Raw genomic sequence first — 8,190 nt, forward strand, 5'->3', positions numbered from 1 at the left:
CCTGGCAAGACAATATATTCTACAGGGGGGCACAGCACTGACCTTCGCTGTCTTCTCACAGCATCTCATCCAATCTGAAGTCTGAGAGAAGCCAAAAAGGAAATAATCTACTCAGAAATGAATATATATATATATATATAATTTCCTTGATACATCAAAGCACTTGTTTATCTAGACTTTTCTAGATTAAATACATCTTGTGCTAACAGCAGATCACACACGTATCTTGCAACCTGGTGAGATTTCTTTGCTTGTTTTACTAAACTTGACTTTTACTAAGCATGGCATTACTAAGTGTGGGTTTTTCACCCTGAAAAACTCTAATCAGTCAGAACAACAAAAGTTTTTATTGCTAATGGACAGTGACTGGCTGGAAAGCAGCCCAGAGGAGAGAGACTTGGGGGTGCTGGTGGAAGAGAAGCTCAACATGTGCACTTGCAGCCCAGAAAGCAAATCAGATTGTGGGCTGCATCAAGAGAAGTGTGGCCAGCAGGTCAAGGGAGGTGATTCTCCCCCTCTACTCAGCTCTGGTGAGACCCCACCTGGAGTACCGCCTCCAGTTCTGGAGCCGCTATTACAAGAGGGATATGGACATGCTGGAACATGTCTAGAGAAGGGCCACGAGGATGATCAGAGGGCTGGAGCACCTCTCCTATGAGGACAGACTGAAGGAGTTGGGGCTGTTCAGTCTGGAGAAGAGAAGGCTCTGAGGTGACCTAATTGTGGCCTTCCAGTATCTGAAGGGAGCCTACAAGAAGGCTGGGGAGGGACTTCTCAGGATATCAGGTAGTGATAGGACTAGGGGAAATTGAATGAAGCTGGAGGTGGGGAGATTCAGGCTGGAGGTGAGGAGGAAGTTCTTCACCATGAGAGTGGTGAAGCCCTGGAATGGGTTGTCCAGGGAGGTGGTTGAGCCCCCATCCCTGGAGGTGTTTAAGCCCAGGCTGGATGAGGCTCTGGCCAGCCTGATCTAGTGTGGGGTGTCCCTGCCCATGGCAGGGGGGTTGGAACTAGATGATCCTTGTGGTCCCTTCCAAACCTGACTGATACTATGATACTACTATAATGCTCTGTGAAAAATAGGGCATCTCAACACACAGTGGTTTGCAGTGTTCAGATATAATCTGTGTCCTTACCCCTGAGTCTAGGGTTAGTTTCTCATTCCTCCCATCATGCTGGCTAATTACTGCTGCTCAGAAACATTTCAAAACTTCTTGGGTTTTTTCTTTACACTTACTCAGAGCACAGCAGCTTCCAGAGCTATTCCTTAATTACACTCATTATAAATATAATGGTTTAATTTGATAAATACCAGGAATTTGAAACTTTCATGAATCAATACCTGCACCAAGGGTAAAATGCTGAATTTCCACTAAAAACCATGGAAAGGAAAGAAACACATCTCAACAATGAGGAGATTATTTTCTTTCTTTCTTCATTACTGTTCTTTCATTTTCTACTTTGAGATCTGCTGCTGCTTCTTGGGTGCTGAGAAAAAGGCAAAAGAATCATCGAAACACTTTGGTTGGAAAAGATCTTTAAGATCATTGAATCCAACCATTCTCTAACTCTGCCAAGGCTGGTGTTAAACCATGTGCCTCAGCACCACAGCTCTGCTTCTTTTCACCACCTCGAAGGACGGGGATTTCACCACCTCCACAGGGAGCCCGTTCCAGTGGCCAAGAACACTTTCAGTGGAGAAATTTCCTCTAATATCCAACCTAAACCTCCCCTGGTGCAACTTGAGGCCATTTTCTCTTGTTCTGCAACTTGTTACTAGGCTGAAGAGACCAGTCCCCATCTGACTCCAGCTTCCTTGCAGAAAGAGATGCAATAGATAGGCACAGTATGAAGTCACAGACAGTGATTGCTGTACAACAGGCAATTTTCAAGATGAAGCAGTAGAATGATGGGGACAATGAGAGCAGCTTTACAGATTCATTGTGGAAACAGCAGCCAGCACCTTATTTGAATGAAGACCGGGTTCAGCACGAGGAACCTGATGGCTCAGAGAGCTAGTGAAGATCAGAGCAAATCAGCTAACACCAGCTGAAAGTGCAGCACTTTGAATTCAGTTGGGTTATTCTTGACTTGCACCTTTAGTGGGTTATGCTCACATTTGTTTTCCCTTGCAACCCGAGTTACATGAATTGCCATGCAAGCACAAGATAATGTTTGCAAACAGACTCATTGGCACATTAATCTGTAGCACTCTAATCGGCCTGAGGATCAGATTATGAGTTTTTTTTTCATTAAGCAGTGAATGTCAGCTCCTTTGAGCATACAAGGTGTCATCAACTTTGTGCCAGCTTTGCTGACTCATATAAACATCTACGCTCGTGAGCATTAATTTTCTTAGAGCTTCAGCACATTATGCACTAAAGGAGATCACAAGTAAGCAAAATCAGCTGGAAAATGCAGTCTAAATTTATATTGCTTCTGCTGTGAGGATTACTTTAACTGGCTGGAGATAGAATATATATTAAGCCATTAATGTTAATAAATCTAGAGACACAAAATAACTCATTTTGCACCAGCTATGATCACCATGCTTGCTTTGTTTGTGTGTGCTCAAAGTGCTCTGTTACCTGAGTCGTGAGAGTACCCTAAAACTATGAAGTATCTTTATGTTTGTGGGCAAATGCATTTTGTGAGTTTGAACTTTTTGACTATTTGATAAAAAACTATTTTCCTGTCTGTTAGCACCCAGTGACTGAAAACTTCAGCTTCCTTTTCTAAGGAGATGTGCTTTCTTTTTTACAGACAGGAATATCTGAACTTTAGCCACTGTTTCAAAGTCTCAGATGCTCAAGTGCTATTTCAGCAAAGCCTAAGCAGCTCTCTCATTGACTGAATGCCTCCCAAGGGTGCCACAGAAGGGCAATTCCCCTGTCCCCTCAGTGCAACACCAAGGGTCACATTGGCAGCCTCCTTCTTCTTCCCAAGATGTGGATAGTGAAGAAACATGATGAGGGACAGCAAAATTGCACCACAGTGAAAAGATCAGGGGGGAAAAAAAAGATTAAGTCTTGAGGGGAGCTTTAAAATACTGCAATAGAATATTTTATAAGGAGAATCACCCTTGATAAATAATTATTCTATGTCTTTGGTAATGGTCATAGATAAAATTTCATATACAGATGTACCTCTCTGTGGGTGAGGGGAAAGGCTGAATTCCATGTACACTGAAAGATGGCTGGGTTTAGCATGTAAGTGTTTCTGAAATCAAGTTGAAAGTAAAGAGTTTGGATTACATATTGTCTCCTTCTTCACCAAAGCCAAACAGCAGACCCATTAGTTAAGTACTGAGACAAGGAGTTATTCAGCTCACCCTGTCACATTCAGAATAGGTCCAGGTTTTATCTATCCTTGTTATTGAATTGGCTTCATTCATATTTGTCATTTGAAATTATGTTAGAAAAAATTCTATGTGCATTTAGGTTGTTCAGGGAAATGGTAATGGAATACTGAGCCATCTCTTTATAAGGTCATGAGAACAAAATTGGCATGAGTTAGCATTTATTCCTCATAGCTATACAAATTAAGCTGACAGCCTCCATCTTTTACAAGTGGACTCCCTTCTGTGAGCATCAGCAGTGAGTAGAAACACGTGGTAAGTATGAACACCATCTCACCTGGACTCCAGCTTTCCTGGTATTATTCCAATAGTTCTTCATTTGCTGTAATTTTTTTGTATTCTCTTAGCTTTATGATTATAAGAGAATAAAAATATCTAAATTCTCACTGCCAAGAACATTTAAGCTGACATCAATAGTTCTGTTCTCTGCACACTTCTAATAATAAACCTAGCCCAGAATCATTCTATGATTCCATGCTGACTGGGTGGGCAACCAGACTAGACTAGACTAGACTAGACTAGACTAGAATAGAATAGAATAGAATAGAATAGGAATAAGCCAGGTTGGAAGAGACCTTTGAGATCAAGTCCAACCTATCATCCAACACCACCTAATCAACTAAACCATGGCACCAAGCATCCCATCCAGTCTCTTCCTAAACACCTCCAATGATGGTGACTCAAACACCACCCTGGGCAGCACATTCCAATGGACAATCACTCTTTCCATGAAGAAATTCTTCCTAACATCCATCCTAAACCTCTTCTGTTGCAGCTTGAGACTGTGTCTTCTTGTTCTGGTGCTGGTTGCCTGGGAGAAGAGACCAGCCCCCAGCTGGCTGCAACCTCCCTTCAGGTAGTTGTAGACAGCAATAAGGTCTGCCCTGAGCCTCCTCTTCTCCAGGCTAAGCAACCCCAGCTCCCTCAGCCTCTCCTCACAGGGCTTGTGCTCCAAACCCCTCCCCAGCTTTGTTGCCCTTCTCTGGACATGTTCCAGCAAGTCAACATCTTTCTTAAACGGAGGGGCCCACTGTGTCTGTACACCAAGCAAATAAAAAGGAAACTATAAATACTGCAGAAGCAGCTTTGCCATTTTCTCATTTGAAACAGGACCTTCACTAATTTTTGAGCCTACCTGGTGTTTGTATCATTTTATACCTGTGTTTGTAAGTCTGTACAGTGAGGAAGATACTACAGGAATATTAGAATCCAAATGTGTGCTCTGAGGAAAAATAACTTAGCCTTGGAAACTTTGGACTAGGTATTTGGCCACACAGGACACTGGGATTCAGTGAATAACAGGAATGCAATTCCCCCACCAGCATCCTGAAGCAGAGGTATTCCTCCATTCTGTCACTGAACACGCACATGCTGCCCTCAGTGAAGCAGGGACCAAATGGAAGCCTGAGTCACACAGAAAACAGAGCTTAAGATGAACTGCCTTCCCATCTCAGTTTTAAAACTGAGCAAGGGTGAATGTCATCTTGAGATCCAGTAATGCCCTACTGCTGACTTCTGACCTAAGCAGTCCTTCTGAAAGTCAGAGGAGGACCATTTGGTCTGAATTCCTGTGACCACGTTAAATGTTGCCTTCCCAAGATGCTTACACAGAGGAACCTGAGAGCAAAATGTTTATAATGTTCACAGCTAAAATGCTTTGGTGTGCAGTCTCATGCAGGACACTGAAGCAGGGAAGCCTACAAGATGGTGGGGGGGGGGGAAAAGTTGATGCCTAACAATTTATGAATACGTTCACCGAGAGATGTGACAGATCAGAACACATTGAAGGACTCCAGCTGTTGGAAGACCCAAGTCTTCACAGACTTGGTAGCATTTTATGTGGGTAAAGCATCACATTCAGTTTCTCAAAATGCTGGGCTATGGAGTGAGGAAAGGAAGCACCATTTCCTCCTTCTTTAGGCTTAAAAGCCATGCTGCCACAGCAGCTTGTCAGGTCACACCATGACAGGAAAGCTAATGCATAGTTAGTGACCCCTGCTACACAGCTGCAAAAGTAAAACCATCAAATTCTCAACACTCGAGATTTAGGGTCTGGGGAACAGTGCTGGTGGAAATGCAGCCAGAGCCTGAGATATTTTCAGGGCTAAGAAATAACTGACCAAGGCTTTTGAACATCTAACTATGAGTCTACAGTGACCAGTACAGCACTTAGACTGCATTGAATTCCTGTTTGCCCCGGTTTAGATGTGTCGCTGGGGCTGGGCCAGGTAGGAATTTTACAGACCACAATTCCTAAAACCCTGTAATGTTGGTTATCTGGATGAGCATGTCTGAAAATAATCTTCCACAGTGACAAGCAAATGCAGTACAGGTGCACTTCTTTTTCAGTTCATGCCTTCATTTCACTGAGGAATATCATCAAGTTTACAACAAAGTCCGCAAATCAGGGACCGTATCAGAGACCAGTGCAAAGGTCTAAAACAGTCCAGCCTAACCTTAGGGATACACTGAGTTATCACTGATTTACATCAGCACCCCAAAAGTAGGATCAGATTTCCAGAACATCTGTGTTAACCTCAAACACACATTAAGCATACGAAGTAGAACACTGTAATAAGCAATTCTGAAGGAAAAGAGAACGTTTCTCCAGGCAGTTTGCTGATAGACTGTGAAATTTGTTTCTGCAGGGATTACAGTGTCTTATATTGGACTTTGACAGGAAGAGGTCATTTTCAGCAAAAAAATGTAAAATTTATTTCTAATGGGATGAGTCTGGGTAATGGGCAGGAGCTGATGACATGGGATTAAAAGTGGAATTTTTCCATTATGGAAACCTTCATACAGCTGGCAAGCTACGTTCTGTCTGTCCTCTGCCTGCTGATGAACCATTAGACAAATCAAATGCTGGAAGTAGAATAATGGATCTGGTGGAGCAGACTGTATTTCTGTATTCAGAGCTATTTAACACACCACATTGTGACTGGAGTCTGCAAAATCAGTACCTTGATAACCTTTAAACAGGATTTTACATTGGCCACATGGATCCTGGCAGATATAGTGAAGACTAGGGTCTCATTCTCAACAAACATGAGAAATTTAGACTGGGGGGGGAGAATGGGAACAAATATGGCACTTAGAGCCTGCTGTTAAACACAAAGCAGGAGCACCTGAGCAAGGAGAGAGACAACCTCTATGACTTGAATCACCACAGTCATCATTGCAGCCTAATGCCTACAGATCTCCCTAAGGCCCAGCTTCTCCTGGGCTCTCAGTCCACTCTTATGATCGAATCAAAGAATCATGGAATAGTTTGATTGGAAGAGACCTTTAAAGGTCATCTAGTCCAACCTCCTCTGCAACATGCATAACTGAGTCGTTCAGAGTCCTGCCCAGCCTGACCTTGAATGCTTTCCTCAGGTTGTCTTGAGCCTGATCTTCCCTTACAGCCTTTGCTCCTCCTATCTCCATGTTGCAGTTCCCCCATCAGGAGATGTGGGAAGAGAGGCTGCCAACCATAGAAATCAGCATAATAAATAGCATTTTGAACCAGAGTAGTAGATAGAAACTTCAGCAATAAAAATTAACAACGTATCAGTTTACTGCCTTATGGTCCATTGCTTGCTGAGTTCAGTTTCCTCTTGGATGGAATCATAAAGACCTCCAGTAGAATAATAATTTGAAAGACATACTTGTTTATGATCTTCCACTACCAAGAGAGAGATCAAATTCACATTTTTTTTTTAAATCATCTTTGAGAAAGAAGTGGGGTGCAGAAAGCAAGCTGCCTTTGCTCAGCAGGGCATGCTGGCTGTACAGGGGAGTGTGAAGAAACACCTCAGACCATGCCATTTTTCAAGGTGCAAGAAAATCCTTGTCAAATCCTAGCAGCGAAACAAAATGAGAAAGTATGATTAATAGCACTATTTAAAGTAGCAGAATTAACCATGAAAGACAAGCAATCAAACATCATGCAGGGAGCCTATGCATGTGAAGAACCCGTTTCATTTCTGCATGTTTTAGTGATTTGCTAAAATTTCTCAGTTCTAAAGGGTGTGGGAATGCTGACTGCACAAACTTTCCAGCACTGGACTACACAAATATCCACTACTTCCTTTTACATTAGAATAGAATAGAATAGAATAGAATAGAATAGAATAGAATAGAATAGAATAGAATAGAATAAACCAGGTTGGAAGAGACCTTCAAGATCATCGCATCCAACCTATCATCCAACACTACCCAATCAACTAAACCATGCAACCAAGCATCCTGTCAAGCCTCGCCCTAAACACCCCCAGCGACGGCGACCCCATCACCTCCTCGGGCAGCCCATTCCAATGGGCAATCACTCTTTCTATGTAAAACTTCCTCCTAACCTCCAGCCTAAACCTCCCCTGGTGCAGCTTGAGACTGTGTCCTCTTGTTCTGGTGCTGCTTGCCTGGGAGAAGAGACCAACCTCTGCCTCACTACAACCCCCCTTCAGGTAGTTGTAGAGAGCAATAAGGTCACCCCTGAGTCTCCTCCTCTCCAGGCTAAGCAACCCCAGCTCCCTCAGTCTCTCCTCATAGGGCTTGTGCTCCAAGCCCCTCACCAACCATGTCACCCTTCTCTGGACATGCTCCAGCAACTCAACATCCTTCCTAAACTGAGGGGCCCAGAACTGGACACAGTACTCGAGGTGCATTGCCACTGGTAGAGCTTGCACACTGCACAGCTATTGAGGAGTTGTCAACCCCTATTGCTCAGATACCTTGGAGGGGGTTGGCTCAAGTTTGTGAGAGTGAGCACTGATGAACTTAGGCTCCTGAAGGAAATATACATAAAGAGGGTAAAACCTACACATATAAACTTCCTCTGCTTTGTTTAGGTC

The sequence above is a fragment of the Dryobates pubescens genome, chromosome 14 (assembly GCF_014839835.1).
Source record: "Dryobates pubescens isolate bDryPub1 chromosome 14, bDryPub1.pri, whole genome shotgun sequence".
In the NCBI taxonomy this organism is placed as follows: Eukaryota; Metazoa; Chordata; class Aves; order Piciformes; family Picidae; genus Dryobates; species Dryobates pubescens.